This window comes from Somniosus microcephalus, unplaced genomic scaffold, assembly GCF_052327205.1.
Source record: "Somniosus microcephalus isolate GS21.2 unplaced genomic scaffold, FLI_Smic_1.0 unresolved_chr4, whole genome shotgun sequence".
Classification (NCBI taxonomy): Eukaryota; Metazoa; Chordata; class Chondrichthyes; order Squaliformes; family Somniosidae; genus Somniosus; species Somniosus microcephalus.
The window spans coordinates 16,708,673-16,726,185 of NW_028225182.1; the positions used below are offsets into that span (position 1 = coordinate 16,708,673).

The 17,513-nt window shown below is 45.4% G+C and overlaps 5 non-coding genes across 5 annotated transcripts; 4 read left to right on the forward strand and 1 right to left on the reverse strand.

Annotated features, from left to right (window-relative positions):
* Positions 1–884: 884 nt before the first annotated feature.
* On the reverse strand, positions 885–957 carry trnav-aac (transfer RNA valine (anticodon AAC)). Its single transcript has one exon. It is a non-coding gene; the product is annotated as a tRNA-Val (tRNA).
* A 3,672-nt stretch (positions 958–4,629) lies between these two features.
* On the forward strand, positions 4,630–4,702 carry trnak-cuu (transfer RNA lysine (anticodon CUU)). The gene has a single exon. It is a non-coding gene; the product is annotated as a tRNA-Lys (tRNA).
* Positions 4,703–5,979: 1,277 nt separating this feature from the next.
* On the forward strand, positions 5,980–6,051 carry trnae-uuc (transfer RNA glutamic acid (anticodon UUC)). Its single transcript has one exon. It is a non-coding gene; the product is annotated as a tRNA-Glu (tRNA).
* A 2,631-nt stretch (positions 6,052–8,682) lies between these two features.
* Positions 8,683–8,755, forward strand: trnak-cuu (transfer RNA lysine (anticodon CUU)). The gene has a single exon. It is a non-coding gene; the product is annotated as a tRNA-Lys (tRNA).
* Positions 8,756–12,753: 3,998 nt separating this feature from the next.
* trnak-cuu (transfer RNA lysine (anticodon CUU)) lies at positions 12,754–12,826 on the forward strand. The gene has a single exon. It is a non-coding gene; the product is annotated as a tRNA-Lys (tRNA).
* Positions 12,827–17,513: the final 4,687 nt, after the last annotated feature.

Consider the following 17,513-nt stretch of genomic DNA (forward strand, 5'->3'; position numbering starts at 1 on the left):
GTTCATTGCTTGAGAGAGCAGCGATCTGGGGCAACATTTGTAAAATTTAACGGGACCGGCTACTTCACAGAAAAAAACTATTCTCTCACATGATGTTTTCAGACCACACACTGACCGATCTTTGCTCGGCCCCAAGTGGATGATCTGATACTTGAACGCGTTGAACTCCATTAATCACTGGTCAGGGGAGAATTAATAGAGGTGATCAAAATTATGGGGGAAACAGTTTCCACTGGCAGGAGTGTCAGCAGGGCTATGGGGGAAGAGCAGCGGAGTGGGACTGATTGGATAGCTCTTTCAAAGATGCATCATGAATTGCTCATTTTAACCTGCGATTGATAGCTTTTAGTCAACCAACGGTATTAAGGAATCATTGAAGTCTGTGAGACACTTCATAATTGTTTCTATTATCATTAATCAACCCACAACATTTTGTTGCACACTGCAGGAATTGCTAACATATATACCGGATGACAGTCAAACTTTAATAACTTGTTATAGAATCATAGAAAATTACCTGAACCCCTGTGGTTAATGAAGGGAATTTTAATGGTTGAGTTCCGTCTACACCTTGGAATTCTGGAAAACATGGTTTGTTGTTTGCAGCAACGCGGCTTCGATCTGCTGTTGTGAACCGAAGTAAAGCTGCAGGATCCTTGAATAATCTTTCACAATTCAACTGAAAGCAGCCGGATTGTGTAGCTTTGAGAGGGGCTGTCTGCACGGTCAGGGCTGGAAACGGAAGTGAGCGAGCGACACCGTAGTGTTCTGTGTGTGTGCATAACTGTACAGAATAACACAACTGTAACAGGACTTTGTTACTTTGCATAACAAATGGGAATTGATCCATTTTTCGACGATTTAAATGAACATGAATTACAAAATGTTTCCGCCCGGTTTCGAACCGGGGACTTTTCGCGTGTTAGGCGAACGTGATAACCACTACACTACGGAAACACTGGGTAAAGCAGTCGCCTTTTGTTATAAATCTATGAATCTCTGACGAAAGTTATTAAAGTTTGACTGTCACCCGGCAAACATGTTACAATTTCCTTCAGTGTGCAACACACATTTTTGTTGGTTTTAATACAATTATTAAGATTCTCACAGACTTCAATGGTCTTTGTCAGAACTGAAATCCCTGACTGGGAATCAAACCTGATTGTTTTCAATGATGATAGGATTGTCCTATGAGGAGAGATTGAGCAGATTGGGCCTATAATCTCTGGAGTTCAGAAGAACGAGAGGTGTTCTCATTGAAAGGTATAATTTTCTTGGAGGGCTTGAAAGGATAGAAGCTGAGAGGTTGTTTCCCCTGGCTGGAGAGTCTAGAACTGGGGGGCAGAGTCTGAGGATTAGGGGCCGGCTATTTGAGACTCAGATGAGGAGACATTTCTTCACTCAGAGGCTTGTGATCTTTGCAATTCTCAACCTCAGAGGGCAGTGGATGCTCAGTCATTGAGTATATTCAAGGATTTGAGAGTCCTTTTACACAGAATACAGAAAGTTAACGTTTGTGAGCTCTTCCTTTATATTGAGCGCTGTCTCCTTCTTTAATCGGTGTCAGCTTTCGCTTGGCGGTTACTTCGCAGCACCAACTTCTTTGTAAGTTCGAATTCTGTCTCACCGCGGGCGCAGTCTGGGCTTTTTTCAATCCCCTTCAACACCGAAACACATTATAGCAGTGATTTTAATTTACTAGTGTGATATTTTTCGAGGCACCATTAAATGATTCAATAATTTATTCCTATCAGTGTTGCAGGCTGGGTTCGATTCCCGGTTAGGGAAGAAATTTTGATATCACCGTTTCTTATTCATGAATGCGATGTAATTTTATTAAATTAATTACATGCATCTAATGTGAATAAATAAGAACTGCTTTAATCACCATTAATTAACCGGTAACTTTATTTTGCGGAATGAAAGACATAATAATATGGTTACTGAGGGACAGTCGAAACTTCATTCATTTATTTTGCTCTTTGCATCTCCTGAACTGTTAACCCATATCTCATTTAATACATTGCATTTTAGGAGAATGGTTTAAAATGTTCATTGCTTGAGAGAGCAGCGATCTGGGGCAACATTTGTAAAATTTAACGGGACCGGCTACTTCACAGAAAAAAACTATTCTCCCACATGATGTTTTCAGACCACACACTGACCGATCTTTGCTCGGCCCCAATTGGATGATCTGATACTTGCCCGCATTGAACTCCATTAATCACTGGTCAGGGGAGATTTAATAGAGGTGATCAAAATTATGGGGGAAACAGTTTCCGCTGGCAGGAGTGTCAGCAGGGCTGTGGGGGAAGAGCAGCGGAGTGGGACTGATTGGATAGCTCTTTCAAAGATGCATCATGAATTGCTCATTTTAACCTGCGATTGATAGCTTTTAGACAACCAACGGTATTAAGGAATCATTGAAGTCTGTGAGACACTTCATATTTGTTTCTATTATCATTAATCAACCCACAACCACGGGCATTTTCACTTCTGTGTCGGGTTCAGCACCATACCTGAAGATTGAACTTGATTTGGCTCGTGATCAGTGCGGCTCAGTGAGACTTCGGCCCGTCTCTCCCTTCACAACCCATCAGTGTGGAGAAAAGAACAGGGAATTTTACACATGTGTTGTGCTCTGTAACTTTATTTGAACATGTCATTGCATTTCACGCTGTGTCCAACACAGTGAGGTCCCCCGTGCTGTGTCAGCATTGTATCTTTATCAACACTGCAGCTTTACATTAACACAACCTGAGCTCCGAGATCTGGTCGGGTCACATTGCCCGAAGTGAGGAATGAGCGAGAGGGGCAATTCCACCCGGGGATAGAAAAACCTCCAAAAGAACAACAGTATACTGCTTTTGATGTGAAGCCGAAATAGCTCAGTTGGGAGAGCGTTAGACTGAAGATCTAAAGGTCCCGGGTTTCGGTAGGTTTTAGTTACTTTCTGTCTCCTTCACTACAAGAGGAGTGAATGAGGAGAAATTTTACGCTCCTGATGCCGCGTTTCCCAAACGAATGGGAGTGAAACCACATCGGACATGCTGGATCCGGCTCCAACCATACGCTGCAGGTGCGAATCCAGTCGGGGTCCCGCCGTCTGCTCTTATACCGGAGCAGTGTTTGTGGGAGGGGCTGTGGTGCGATAATAAATTTTAGAATGAGGTTTGTTAGACCATAGAGCTGTCTTTCTGTTAGTTTCGATTTACACTCTGCCCAGTTGTATATACGAACAGTTAACAATGTTTAACCGATGTGGTGTGTTCAATGATTGTGCAGTAACTCGGTCACCCAGTGTGAGGCTGAAAGACAATCTCGCAGCCTGGGTGCGAGCCTGGCCAACAAGAGCATTGTGGCCGGTTAGCCCAGTTGGTGAAAGCCTGGTGTTAATAACGACAAGGTCGCGAGTTTGATCCCCGTACTGGCCATCAGGATGTTTTCATAATTTTACACTTTTCCCGCACATTTCAAATACAAACTTTATAAGGAAGCCAATGCACACAGACTCACGGGGGATTTATTTGGATTAACATCCATTGCACCTTTGCCACCGGGGCTGAGAGACACATCTTTCTGTTTATTTGTCTTTCTGGGTTTGCTGTTGAACGTTGAACAGGTGGCCTGTTCCCGATCAGGTTAACAGGCAGGTAATAGACAGACAGAGCAGCTCTGACCCCGCGAGAAGGGCAAAAGGCTTCAGTTCAGGACAAATGCATCAATGAAATGTTCGCCGGCACTGAGAGAGACAACATCCAGAGAAAACCACTGAAGGAAATCGATTTCAAGTGGATGCCTACCCGCACTAGGTGCCGTGCTTTCGCGAACACGTCTTTTGTGTTCTCATGTTAAAAATATCATTTTGTCCGAACAGTTTGCCTGGCGCGAAAGGATCTGAATTGCAAAGGAGCAGGTAGGAAACACTGCATTGCTGTGCTTGCTGGCAGGAGACTTACTGCAGCTTTTCTGGTAGTCTAGTGGTTAGGATTCAGGCACTTTTACCGCCACGGCCCGGGTTCGATTCCCGGTGAGGAAACAGTGCGTTTTGGGGCTGTTTGAATAGCCACCATACAACACTGAAATAGCTCAGTTGGGAGATCGATTAGATTTGAACACGCAGACTTTCTGATCTGGAGTCAGATGCGCTACCGTTGCACCATGAGGTCCACAACATAACCACGGATGTTTGTATATATACTCGTTCCACAAACACTGTTTCATTCCTCCTGCCTTCTCCTGATTCCTCAGTGTCATGCACAGAAGCGCCTGATGCCCTCATTTGTTTAAAGTAACAAGCAGACACAAACACAGGTAATTCGTTCAAAATCTACCCGCAGGTGGCCACAGACGCAATAAACAGAGCCAGAGAGACAGACAGAATCGGGAATCTCCGGGAAATAGACAAGCGATATTGACAAGGACTAAAGCGATTTGTGATCAGAAATTTGCCTGAACCCCTGTGGTTAATGAAAGGGATTTTGCTGCTTGAGTTCCTTATACGCCTTGGGCTTCTGGAGAACTTGTTTCGTAGTTTGCAGAAACGCGGCTCAGACATGCTGTTGTGACCGGGCCGGAGCCACAAGGTTCCTGACTGCAATCAGCGACAAGGCAATATCGCTGCAACAGGCCCGGCTAGCTCAGTCGGTAGAGCATGAGACTCTTAATCTCAGGGTCGTGGGTTCGAGCCCCACGTTGGGCGGTAGTTATTTTGTTAAACATTTATGTTGCTTTCAAAGCGTCATTAATTAAGCGATATCCTTGTTTTGCACAATGAAAGAAATGCGAACTGAGAAAATACTGCAGATGCTGGAAATATGAATTGAAACAGAAAATGCTGGAGATACTCAGCAGGTCAGGCAGCATCTGCGAAGAGAGAAACAGAGGTAACGTTTCAGGTCGATAACCTTTCGTCAGAACTATAAAAAAAAAGGTAATGGAACAGATTTTTAAGCAGTGCAGGGGATTCAATGAGATCATGGCTGATCTCCTGCCTCAATTCCACTCACCGGCCCTATCACCATATCCCTTGATGCCCTTACCAGTCAGAAATCTACCCACTTCTGTTTTGAATATACCCAATAACTGAGCCTCCACAGCACTCTGGGGAAGAGAATTCCAAAGATTCACCACTTTCTGTGTGAAGAAATGTCTTCTCTCAGTCCTGAATGGCCTAACCTTTATCCTGAGGCTGTGTCCGCTGGTTCTAGACTCCCCAGCAAAGGGAATCATTCTCCCAGCATCCAACCGATCAAACCGTGTAATAATTTTGCATGCTTCATGAGATCCCCTCTCATTCTTCCGAATTCAAGAGATTACAGGCCTAGTTTACTCAATCTCTTAACACAACCGCTTCCCCGAGGCGTGGCTAGTTCTGGAGCACACGCTTTTAGTGCTGCAGACGGAGTGTTGTCGGAGCTCATTGCATTTGCTGTAACTAATCAGCTCAGCTGTTTCTTAATATCGCTTGGAATTAATCGAATTGAATGAAGTCTGGCTTCTCTCAGGATGGTTACAGACACTTCAGCTTTGTCTTTTGTATTCATCCATCTTTTCTGTTTATTTACTCTATCTAATCGTTTTCTTGATTTTAAAACCCTCTGTCAAATTTCCTCTTAGCCGTCTATGCTCTAAGGAGAACAGCTCCAACTTCTCTGGTCTATCCACGTAACGGCAATCGTTCATCACTGGAACCAATGAAGTACAAATGCATCAATGATTTGTTCGCCCCGCACCGAGAGAGACAGCATCCAGAGAAAAACACAGGAGGGAATCGATTTCAAGTGGATGCCTACCCGCACTTGGTGCCGAGCTTTCGCGAACACGTCTGTTGTGTTCTCATGTAAAAAATATAATTTTGTCCGAACAGTTTGCCTGGCGCGAAAGGATCTGAATTGCAAAGGAGCAGGCATGAAAAGCTGCGTTGATGTGCTTGCTGCCAGGAGGTTGGCAGCAGCTTCCGTGAGACTGGCAGCAGCTTCCCTGGTGGTCTAGTGGTTAGGATTCGGCGCTTTCACCGCCGTGGCCTGGGTTCGATTCCCGGTCAGGGAACAGTGCGTTTTGGGGCTGTTTGAATTGCCACCATGCAACGCACCCTTACGGAGCAATGCTCCGCCCCTGATTCAACTTTCCACACCGCTGCTCAACATCACTCTTCATACAGCGATACAAAATATACATCCTTGATTTCTGTAAAATGCGTGCTGTTTCAAAGTCAGCAGGAATTGATTTCTGTCAAATTTAGACTGGCTGACCTTAAATGTTGCCAACACTTAACTGCAGCTCACAGTGTCAGGGCAGTCACGGTTTTCATCAGTCTTCCGTGTATCTTCTTGCCCACTGCACCTCCCAACAAACTTAGCTTATCACAGGCACGGCTATCGATTAATTCATTGCCAGTGTGAAAAATGCAAATTTTGAAACATACAAACGTGTGCAAGCCTGTAATCAGAGAGTCCGTGGCCCGTGATAACTTGAGCATTAAGATGTTCATTAGCCCTTCCTGTATTGCTCAGTAGCCCACTCCGTGAGGAACTAAGAACAACGGGCATTTTCACTTCTGTGTCGGGCTCAGCACCATACCTGAAGATTGAACTTGATTTGGCTCGTGATCAGTGCGGCTCAGTGAGACTTCGGCCCGTCTCTCCCTTCACAACCCATCAGTGTGGAGAAAAGAACAGGGAATTTTACACATGTGTTGTGCTCTGTAACTTTATTTGAACATGTCATTGCATTTCACGCTGTGTCCAACACAGTGAGGTCCCCCGTGCTGTGTCAGCATTGTATCTTTATCAACACTGCAGCTTTACATTAACACAACCTGAGCTCCGAGATCTGGTCGGGTCACATTGCCCGAAGTGAGGAATGAGCGAGAGGGGCAATTCCACCCGGGGATAGAAAAACCTCCAAAAGAACAACAGTATACTGCTTTTGATGTGAAGCCGAAATAGCTCAGTTGGGAGAGCGTTAGACTGAAGATCTAAAGGTCCCGGGTTTCGGTAGGTTTTAGTTACTTTCTGTCTCCTTCACTACAAGAGGAGTGAATGAGGAGAAATTTTACGCTCCTGATGCCGCGTTTCCCAAACGAATGGGAGTGAAACCACATCGGACATGCTGGATCCGGCTCCAACCGTCCGCTGCAGGTGCGAATCCAGTCGGGGTCCCGCCGTCTGCTCTTATACCGGAGCAGTGTTTGTGGGAGGGGCTGTGGTGCGATAATAATTTTTAGAATGAGATTTGTTAGACCATAGAGCTGTCTTTCTGTTAGTTTCGATTTACACTCTGCCCAGTTGTATATACGAACAGTTAACAATGTTTAACCGATGTGGTGTGTTCAATGATTGAGCAGTAACTCGGTCACCCAGTGTGAGGCTGAAAGACAATCTCGCAGCCTGGGTTCGAGCCTGGCCAACAAGAGCATTGTGGCCGGTTAGCCCAGTTGGTGAAAGCCTGGTGTTAATAACGACAAGGTCGCGAGTTTGAACCCCGTACTGGCCATCAGGATGTTTTCATAATTTTACACTTTTCCCGCACATTTCAAATACAAACATTATAAGGAAGCCAATGCACACAGACTCACGGGGGATTTATTTGGATTAACATCCATTGCACCTTTGCCACCGGGGCTGAGAGACACATCTTTCTGTTTATTTGTCTTTCTGGGTTTGCTGTTGAACGTTGAACAGGCGGCCTGTTCCTGATAAGGGTAACAGGCAGGTAATAGACAGACAGAGCAGCTCTGACCCCGCGAGATGGGCAAAAGGCTTCAGTTCAGGACAAATGCATCAATGAAATGTTCGCCGGCACCGAGAGAAAACCACTGAAGGAAATCGATTTCAAGTGGATGCCTACCCCACTTGCTGCCGTGCTTTCGCGAACACGTCTTTTGTGTTCTCATGTTAAAATATCATTTTGTCCAAACAGTTTGCCTGGTGCGAAAGGATCTGAATTGCAAAGGAGCAGGTAGGAAACACTGCATTGCTGTGCTTGCTGGCAGGACACTTGCTGCAGCTTTTCTGGTAGTCTAGTGGTTAGGATTCAGGCACTTTTACCGCCGCGGCCCGGGTTCGATTCCCGGTGCGGAAACAGTGCGTTTTGGGGCGGTTTGAATTGCCACCATACAACGCTGAAATAGCTCAGTTGGGAGATCGATTAGATTTGAACACGCAGACTTTCTGATCTGGAGTCAGATGCGCTACCGTTGCACCATGAGGTCCACAACATAACCACGGATGTTCGTAGTTTGTATATATACTCGTTCCACAAACACTGTTTCATTCCTCCTGCCTTCTCCTGATTCCTCAGTGTCATGCACAGAAGCGCCTGATGCCCTCATTTGTTTAAAGTAACAAGCAGACACAAACACAGGTAATTCGTTCAAAATCTACCCGCAGGTGGCCACAGACACAATAAACAGAGCCAGAGAGACAGACAGAATCGGGAATCTCCGGGAAATAGACAAGCGATATTGACAAGGACTAAAGCGATTTGTGATCAGATATTTGCCTGAACCCCTGTGGTTAATGAAAGGGATTTTGCTGCTTGAGTTCCTTATACGCCTTGGGCTTCTGGAGAACTTGTTTCGTACTTTGCAGAAACGCGGCTCAGTCATGCTGTTGTGACCGGGCCGGAGCCACAAGGTTCCTGACTGCAATCAGCGACAAGGCAATGTTGCTTCAACAGGCCCGGCGAGCTCAGTCGGTAGAGCATGAGACTCTTAATTTCAGGGTCGTGGGTTCGAGCCCCACGTTGGGCGGTAGTTATTTTGTTAAACTTTTATGTTGCTTTCAAAGCGTCATTAATTAAGCGATATCCTTGTTTTGCACAATGAAAGAAATGCGAACTGAGAAAATACTGCAGATGCTGGAAATATGAATTGAAACAGAAAATGCTGGAGATACTCAGCAGGTCAGGCAGCAGCTGCGAAGAGAGAAACAGAGGTAACGTTTCAGGTCGATAACCTTTCGTCAGAACTATAAAAAAAAAGGTAATGGAACAGATTTTTAAGCAGTGCAGGGGATTCAATGAGATCATGGCTCATCTCCTGCCTCAATTCCACTCACCGGCCCTATCGCCATATCCCTTGATGCCCTTACCAGTCAGAAATCTACCCACTTCTGTTTTGAATATACCCAATAACTGAGCCTCCACAGCACTCTGGGGAAGAGAATTCCAAAGATTCACCACTTTCTGTGTGAAGAAATGTCTTCTCTCAGTCCTGAATGGCCTAACCTTTATCCTGAGGCTGTGTCCGCTGGTTCTAGACTCCCCAGCCAAGGGAATCATTCTCCCAGCATCCAACCGATCAAATCGTGTAATAATTTTGCATGCTTCATGAGATCCCCTCTCATTCTTCCGAATTCAAGAGATTACAGGCCTAGTTTACTCAATCTCTTAACACAACCGCTTCCCCGAGGCATGGCTAGTTCTGGAGCACACGCTTTTAGTGCTGCAGACGGAGTGTTGTCGGAGCTCATTGCATTTGCTGTAACTAATCAGCTCAGCTGTTTCTTAATATCGCTTGGAATTAATCGAATTGAATGAAGTCTGGCTTCTCTCAGGATGGTTACAGACACTTCAGCTTTGTCTTTTGTATTCATCCATCTTTTCTGTTTATTTACTCTATCTAATCGTTTTCTTGATTTTAAAACCCTCTGTCAAATTTCCTCTTAGCCGTCTATGCTCTAAGGAGAACAGCTCCAACTTCTCTGGTCTATCCACGTAACGGCAATCGTTCATCACTGGAACCAATGAAGTACAAATGCATCAATGATTTGTTCGCCCCGCACTGAGAGAGACAACATCCAGAGAAAAACACAGGAGGAAATCGATTTCAAGTGGATGCCTACCCGCACTTGGTGCCGAGCTTTCGCGAACACGTCTGTTGTGTTCTCATGTAAAAAATATAACTTTGTCCGAACAGTTTGCCTGGCGCGAAAGGATCTGAATTGCAAAGGAGCAGGCATGAAAAGCTGCGTTGATGTGCTTGCTGCCAGGAGGCTGGCTGCAGCTTCCCGGAGGCTGGCAGCAGCTTCCCTGGTGATCTAGTGGTTAGGATTACGGCGCTTTCACCGCCGCAGCCTGGGTTCGATTCCCGGTCAGGGAACAGTGCGTTTTGGGGCTGTTTGAATTGCCACCATGCAACGCACCCTTACGGAGCAATGCTCCGCTCCTGATTCAACTTTCCACACCGCTGCTCAACATCACTCTTCATACAGCGATACAAAATATACATCCTTGATTTCTGTAAAATGCGTGCTGTTTCAAAGTCAGCAGGAATTGATTACTGTCAAATTTAGACTGGCTAACTTTAAATGTTGCCAACATTTAACTGCAGCTCACAGTGTCAGGGCAGTCACGGTTTTCATCAGTCTTCCGTGTATCTTCTTGCCCACTGCACCTCCCAACAAACTTAGCTTATCACAGGCACGGCTATCGATTAATTCATTGCCAGTGTGAAAAATGCTAATTTTGAAACATACAAACGTGTGCAAGCCTGTAATCAGAGAGTCCGTGGCCCGTGATAACTTGAGCATTAAGATGTTCATTAGCCCTTCCTGTATTGCTCAGTAGCCCACTGCGTGAGGAACTAAGAACCACGGGCATTTTCACTTCTGTGTCGGGCTCAGCACCATACCTGAAGATTGAACTTGATTTGGCTCGTGATCAGTGCGGCTCAGTGAGACTTCGGCCCGTCTCTCCCTTCACAGCCCATCAGTGTGGAGAAAACAACAGGGAAATTTTCACATGTGTTGTGCTCTGTAACTTTATTTGAACATGTCATTGCATTTCACGCTGTGTCCTACACAGTGAGGTCCCCCGTGCTGTGTCAGCATTGTATCTTTATCAACACTGCAGCTTTACATTAACACAACCTGAGCTCCGAGATCTGGTCGGGTCACATTGCCCGAAGTGAGGAATGAGCGAGAGGGGCAATTCCACCCGGGGATAGAAAACCCTCCAAAAGAACAACAGTATACTGCTTTTGATGTGAAGCCGAAATAGCTCAGTTGGGAGAGCGTTAGACTGAAGATCTATAGGTCCCGGGTTTCGGTAGGTTTTAGTTACTTTCTGTCTCCTTCACTACAAGAGGAGTGAATGAGGAGACATTTTACGCTCCTGATGCCGCGTTTCCCAAACGAATGGGAGTGAAACCACATCGGACATGCTGGATCCGGCTCCAACCGTCCGCTGCAGGCGCGAATCCAGTCGGGGTCCCGCCGTCTGCTCTTATACCGGAGCAGTGTTTGTGGGAGGGGCTGTGGTGCGATAATAAATTTTAGAATGAGGTTTGTTAGGCCATAGAGCTGTCTTTCTGTTAGTTTCGATTTACACTCTGCCCAGTTGTATATACGAACAGTTAACAATGTTTAACCGATGTGGTGTGTTCAATGATTGTGCAGTAACTCGGTCACCCAGTGTGAGGCTGAAAGACAATCTCGCAGCCTGGGTTCGAGCCTGGCCAACAAGAGCATTGTGGCCGGTTAGCCCAGTTGGTGAAAGCCTGGTATTAATAACGAGAAGGTCGCGAGTTTGATCCCCGTACTGGCCATCAGGATGTTTTCTTAATTTTACGCTTTTCCCGCACATTTCAAATACAAACTTTATAAGGAAGCCAATGCACACAGACTCACGGGGGATTTATTTGGATTAACATCCATTGCACCTTTGCCACCGGGGCTGAGAGACACATCTTTCTGTTTATTTGTCTTTCTGGGTTTGCTGCTGAACGTTGAACAGGTGGCCTGTTCCCGATAAGGTTAACAGGCAGGTAATAGACAGACAGAGCAGCTCTGACCCCGCGAGATGGGCAAAAGGCTTCAGTTCAGGACAAATGCATCAATGAAATGTTCGCCGGCACCGAGAGAGACCACATCCAGAGAAAACCACTGAAGGAAATCGATTTCAAGTGGATGCCTACCTGCACTTGGTGCCGTGCTTTCGCGAACACGTCTTTTGTGTTCTCATGTTAAAAATATCATTTTGTCCGAACAGTTTGCCTGGTGCGAAAGGATCTGAATTGCAAAGGAGCAGGTAGGAAACACTGCATTGCTGTGCTTGCTGGCAGGAGACTTGCTGCAGCTTTTCTGGTAGTCCAGTGATTTGGATTCAGGCACTTTTACCGCCGCGGCCCGGGTTCGATTCCCGGTGAGGAAACAGTGCGCTTTGGGGCTGTTTGAATTGCCACCATACAACGCTGAAATAGCTCAGTTGGGAGATCGATTAGATTTTAACACACAGACTTTCTGATTTGGAGTCAGATGCGCTACCGTTGCACCATGAGGTCCACAACATAACCACGGATGTTCGTAGTTTGTATATATACTCGTTCCAGAAACACTGTTTCATTCCTCCTGCCTTCTCCTGATTCCTCAGTGTCATGCACAGAAGCGCCTGATGCCCTCATTTGTTTAAAGTGACAAGCAGACACAAACACAGGTAATTCGTTCAAAATCTACCCGCAGGTGGCCACAGACACAATAAACAGAGCCAGAGAGACAGACAGAATCGGGAATCTCCGGGAAATAGACAAGCGATATTGACAAGGACTAAAGCGATTTGTGATCAGAAATTTGCCTGAACCCCTGTGGTTAATGAAAGGGATTTTGCTGCTTGAGTTCCTTATACGCCTTGGGCTTCTGGAGAACTTGTTTCGTAGTTTGCAGAAACGCGGCTCAGACATGCTGTTGTGACCGGGCCGGAGCCACAAGGTTCCTGACTGCAATCCGCGACAAGGCAATGTTGCTTCAACAGGTCCGGCTAGCTCAGTCGGTAGAGCATGAGACTCTTAATCTCAGGGTCGTGGGTTCGAGGCCCACGTTGGGCGGTAGTTATTTTGTTAAACTTTTATGTTGCTTTCAAAGCGTCATTAATTAAGCGATATCCTTGTTTTGCACAATGAAAGAAATGTGAACTGAGAAAATACTGCAGATGCTGGAAATATGAATTGAAACAGAAAATGCTGGAGATACTCATCAGGTCAGGCAGCATCTGCGAAGAGAGAGGCAGAGGTAACGTTTCAGGTCGATAACCTTTCGTCAGAACTGGAAAAAAAAGGTAATGGAACAGATTTTTAAGCAGTGCAGGGGATTCAATGAGATCATGGCTGATCTCCTGCCTCAATTCCACTCACCGGACCAATCGCCATATCCCTTGATGCCCTTACCAGTCAGAAATCTACCGACTTCTGTTTTGAACATACCCAATAACTGAGCCTCCACAGCACTCTGGGGAAGAGAATTCCAAAGATTCACCACTTTCTGTGTGAAGAAATGTCTTCTCTCAGTCCTGAATGGCCTAACCTTTATCCTGAGGCTGTGTCCGCTGGTTCTAGACACCCCAGCCAAGGGAATCATTCTCCCAGCATCCAACCGATCAAACCCTGTAATAATTTTGCATGCTTCATGAGGTCCCCTCTCATTCTTCCGAATTCAAGAGATTACAGGCCTAGTTTACTCAATCTCTTAACACAACCGCTTCCCCGAGGCGTGGCTAGTTCTGGAGCACACGCTTTTAGTGCTGCAGACGGAGTGTTGTCGGAGCTCATTGCATTTGCTGTAACTAATGAGCTCAGCTGTTTCTTAATATCGCTTGGAATTAATCGAATTGAATGAAGTCTGGCTTCTCTCAGGATGGTTACAGACACTTCAGCTTTGTCTTTTATATTCATCCATCTTTTCTGTTTATTTACTCTATCTAATCGTTTTCTTGATTTTAAAACCCTCTGTCAAATTTCCTCTTCGCCGTCTATGCTCTAAGGAGAACAGCTCCAGCTTCTCTGGTCTATCCACGCAACGGCAATCATTCATCACTGGAACCAATGAAGTAAATCTCTTCTGTGCTCTCTTCAAATCCTTCATGTCCTTCTGAAAGTGCGGCACCCAGCATAGGACTAAATACTCCAGCTGCGGCCCAAATAGTATTTTATATTGGTTATCCACAACTTCATGCCGTTTGGACTTTATGTTTCTATTTATATAAGCAAGGATCACACATGGTTCATTAACAGCGTTCAAAAGCTGTTCTGCCATCTTCAACGAATTGTTCACAAATTCCCCCAGTGATGTCTGTCCGTTAACCCTTATAAAATTATTCAATTTAGCTTGTAATCATATCAACTCACAATTTTCAGCATTGAATTTCATCTAAATGTGTCCGCCCATTACAACAGCCTGTCTGTGTCATCCTTTTTAAAAATTCTTTCATGGGATGTGGGCGTCGCTGGAAAGACCAGCATTTATTTTCCATTCCTAATTACCTTTGGGAAGGTGATGGCAAGCCGCCTTCTTCAACCACTGCAGTCCGTGATGTGAAGGTAGTCCCACTGTGCTGTTAGGGATGGAGTTCCAGGATATTAACCCAGCGACGATGCAGGACGGTGTGTGACTTGTAGGGGAACTTGGAGGTGGTGCTGTTCCCATGCACCTGCTGCCCTTGTCCTTCTAGGTGGAAGAGGTCGCGGGTTTGGGAGGTGCTGCCGAAGAAGCCTTAGCGGTTGCTGCAAAGCATCTTATAGATGGTACACACTGCAGCCACCGTGCACTGGTAGCGGAGAGAGTGAATGTTTAAGATGGTGAATGGGGTGCCAATAAATGAGCTGCTTTGTCCTGGATGGTGTCGAGATTCTTGCGTGTTGTTTGTGCTGCACTCATCCCGGCAAGTGGAGAGTATTCCATCACACTCCTTGTTTGTCCCTTGTAGATGGTGGAAAGTCTTTGGGGAGTCAGGAGGTGCGACACTGGCCGCAGAATACCGACCCTCTGACCTGCTTTTGTTGCCACAGTATTTATGTGGCTGGTACAGTTACGTTTCTGGTCAATGGTGACCCCCAGGATGCTGATGGTAGGTGATTCGGCGATGGTAATACTGGTAAATATCATGGGACGGTGGTTATACTCTCGGTTGTTGGAGGTAGTAATTGCCTGGCACTTCTGTGGCACGAATGTTACCTGCCACATATCAGCCCAATCCTGAATGCCATCCAGGTCATGTTGCATGCGGACTTGGACTGCTTTCTTCTTATCTGAGAAGTTGTGAATTGCGCTGAACACTGCACAGTTATCATCAAACATCCCCATTTCTGACATTATCTTGAAGGAAGGGTCATTGATGAAGCAGCTGAAGATGGTTGGGCCTAGGGCACTACCATGAGGAAATCCTGCAGCGATGTCCTGGGCTGTGATGATTGACCTTCAATCACCACGAATTGAAGTCTCTTACTGTCTTCTTCAGTGTTACATATTTCGTATCCTCTGCAATTTTCAAAATTGGGCCTATACCCCCATGTCCATGACGTTAATGTATGCCAAGCACAGCAGTGGTCCGAGTAGTTAACCCGAGGGAACACCAATTTTCACCTCTATACATTACGCAATAACAGCCATTCACCACAACTCGCTGCTTTCTATCCCTTCGCCCCCTTTATATACATGATGCTACTTCCCCTTTTATTGCATGGGCTTCAAATTGTCTCACATGCCTAATATATGGAGCTTTATCAAAAGATTTGTATTGTCCATATACACAATAGCAAATGCACTGCCATCACCCACCCTCTCTGTTACCTCAGCAAAACACTCAATACAATATCTCATAAAGCTCTCTTCCACAAAAAACATTTGATGTGGGGTCAATTGTTAATTTAAAATCTGATATTATTAGATTTCAGTTACCCAAAGTTATCAAGGGATATGGGGCAAAGCCAGGTGAATGGGGTTAGGCAATAGATCAGCCGTGATCCTCTTGAATGGCTGGAGGGGCTGAATGGCTACTACTACTGTTGCTATGCTCCTGTGCTCCTAACAGGTTTATTCGGGATCGCCTGCTTATATTTCTGGGTTTATGACAGATTACTAGAATCGACAGACAATATATCTGTGATTATGAGGGCTCATTGAGAACTGCCTATATATATATATGAATTAATCGTAATTTACTGTAAACTCCAGCCAAGATATCTGGGTTTGTCTGGGTTCACTTGGATTACCAGCTATATTATTGGGTTTGTCGGGATTTACTGGGATCAACAGCCTATATATTTTGCTTTCCAGGGTTTATTAGAATTGCCGGCTTACATGTCCAGTATTTATTGGTAAAATGTTACTGTGTAACAGCCTCTGTCTGTAGCATAACTCATTCTGATGAGTGTCCGAGATAACCAGCGGCTCAGCATAAGATTTATTTAGGTGCAACCTCCAGAATGATAAATGCTTATTGGGATCAATGACTTCTGGATAAAGTATCTCTTAGAGAGCACGGTTCAGTGAACATAAGAACATAAGAAATAGGAGCAGGAGTAGGTCAATCGGCCCCTCGAGCATGCGCCGCCATTCAATAAGATCATGGCTGATCTGATCCTAACCGCCAATCTACAAGCACAGAACGATCTCCTGAATCTAACAGAATTAGACACACGAAATAGGAGCAGGATCAGGCTACATGGCCCCTGGGCCCGCTCCGCTACCCACAGGGCCATGACCGATCCGAACCTAGACTCATGTCCAAATTCCTGCCCGCTCCCCGTAACCATTAATTCCCTTTACTTCTAGGAAACTGTCTATTTCTGTTTTAAATTTATGTAATGATGTAGCTTCTACAGCTTTTTGGGGCAGCATATTCCATGGACCTACCACCCTCTGACTGAAGTAGTTCCTCCTCATCTCAGTTTTGAAAGAGCAACCCCTTATTCTAAGACTATGCCCCCTAGTTCTAGTTTCACCCATCATCGGGAACATCCTCCCCGCATCCACCGAACCAACCCCTTCACAATCTTATATGTTTCAATAAGATCGCCTCTCATTCTTCTGAACTCCAATGAGTAGAGTCCCAATCTACTCAACCTCTCCTCATATGTCCATCCCCTCATCCCCGGGATTAACCGAGTGAACCTTCTTTGTACTGACTCGAGAGCAAGTATGCCTTTTCTAAAGTATGGACACATAACTGTATGCAGTATTCCAGGTGTGGTCTCACCAATACCTTGTACAACTGAAGCAATACCTCCCTATTTTTATATTCTATCCCCCTAGCAATGAAAGCCAACATTACATTGGCCGCCTTAATCACTTGCTGCACCTACATACTAACCTTTTGAATTTCGTGCACCAGGACCCCCAGATCCCTTTGTACTTCAGTACTTTCCAGTTTCTTGCCATTAAGATAATAACTTGCTCTACGATTTTTCCTGCCAAAGTGCATAACCTCACACTTTCCAGTGTTGTATTCCATCTGCCAAATCTCTGCCCACTTATTTAGCCTGTCTATGTCCCCTTGCAGGTTTTTTATGTCCTCCTCACTCACTACTTTCCCTCCCATCTTAGCATCATCTGCAAACTTTGATATGTTACACTCAGTCCCCTCCTCCAAATCGTTAATATAGATTGTAAAGAGTTGGGGACCCAGCACTGACCCCTGCGGAACACCACTAGTTACTGATTGCCAGTCTGAGAATGAACCATTTATCCCAACTCTCTGCCTTCTGTTAGATAACCAAGCCTCTATCCATGCCAGAATAT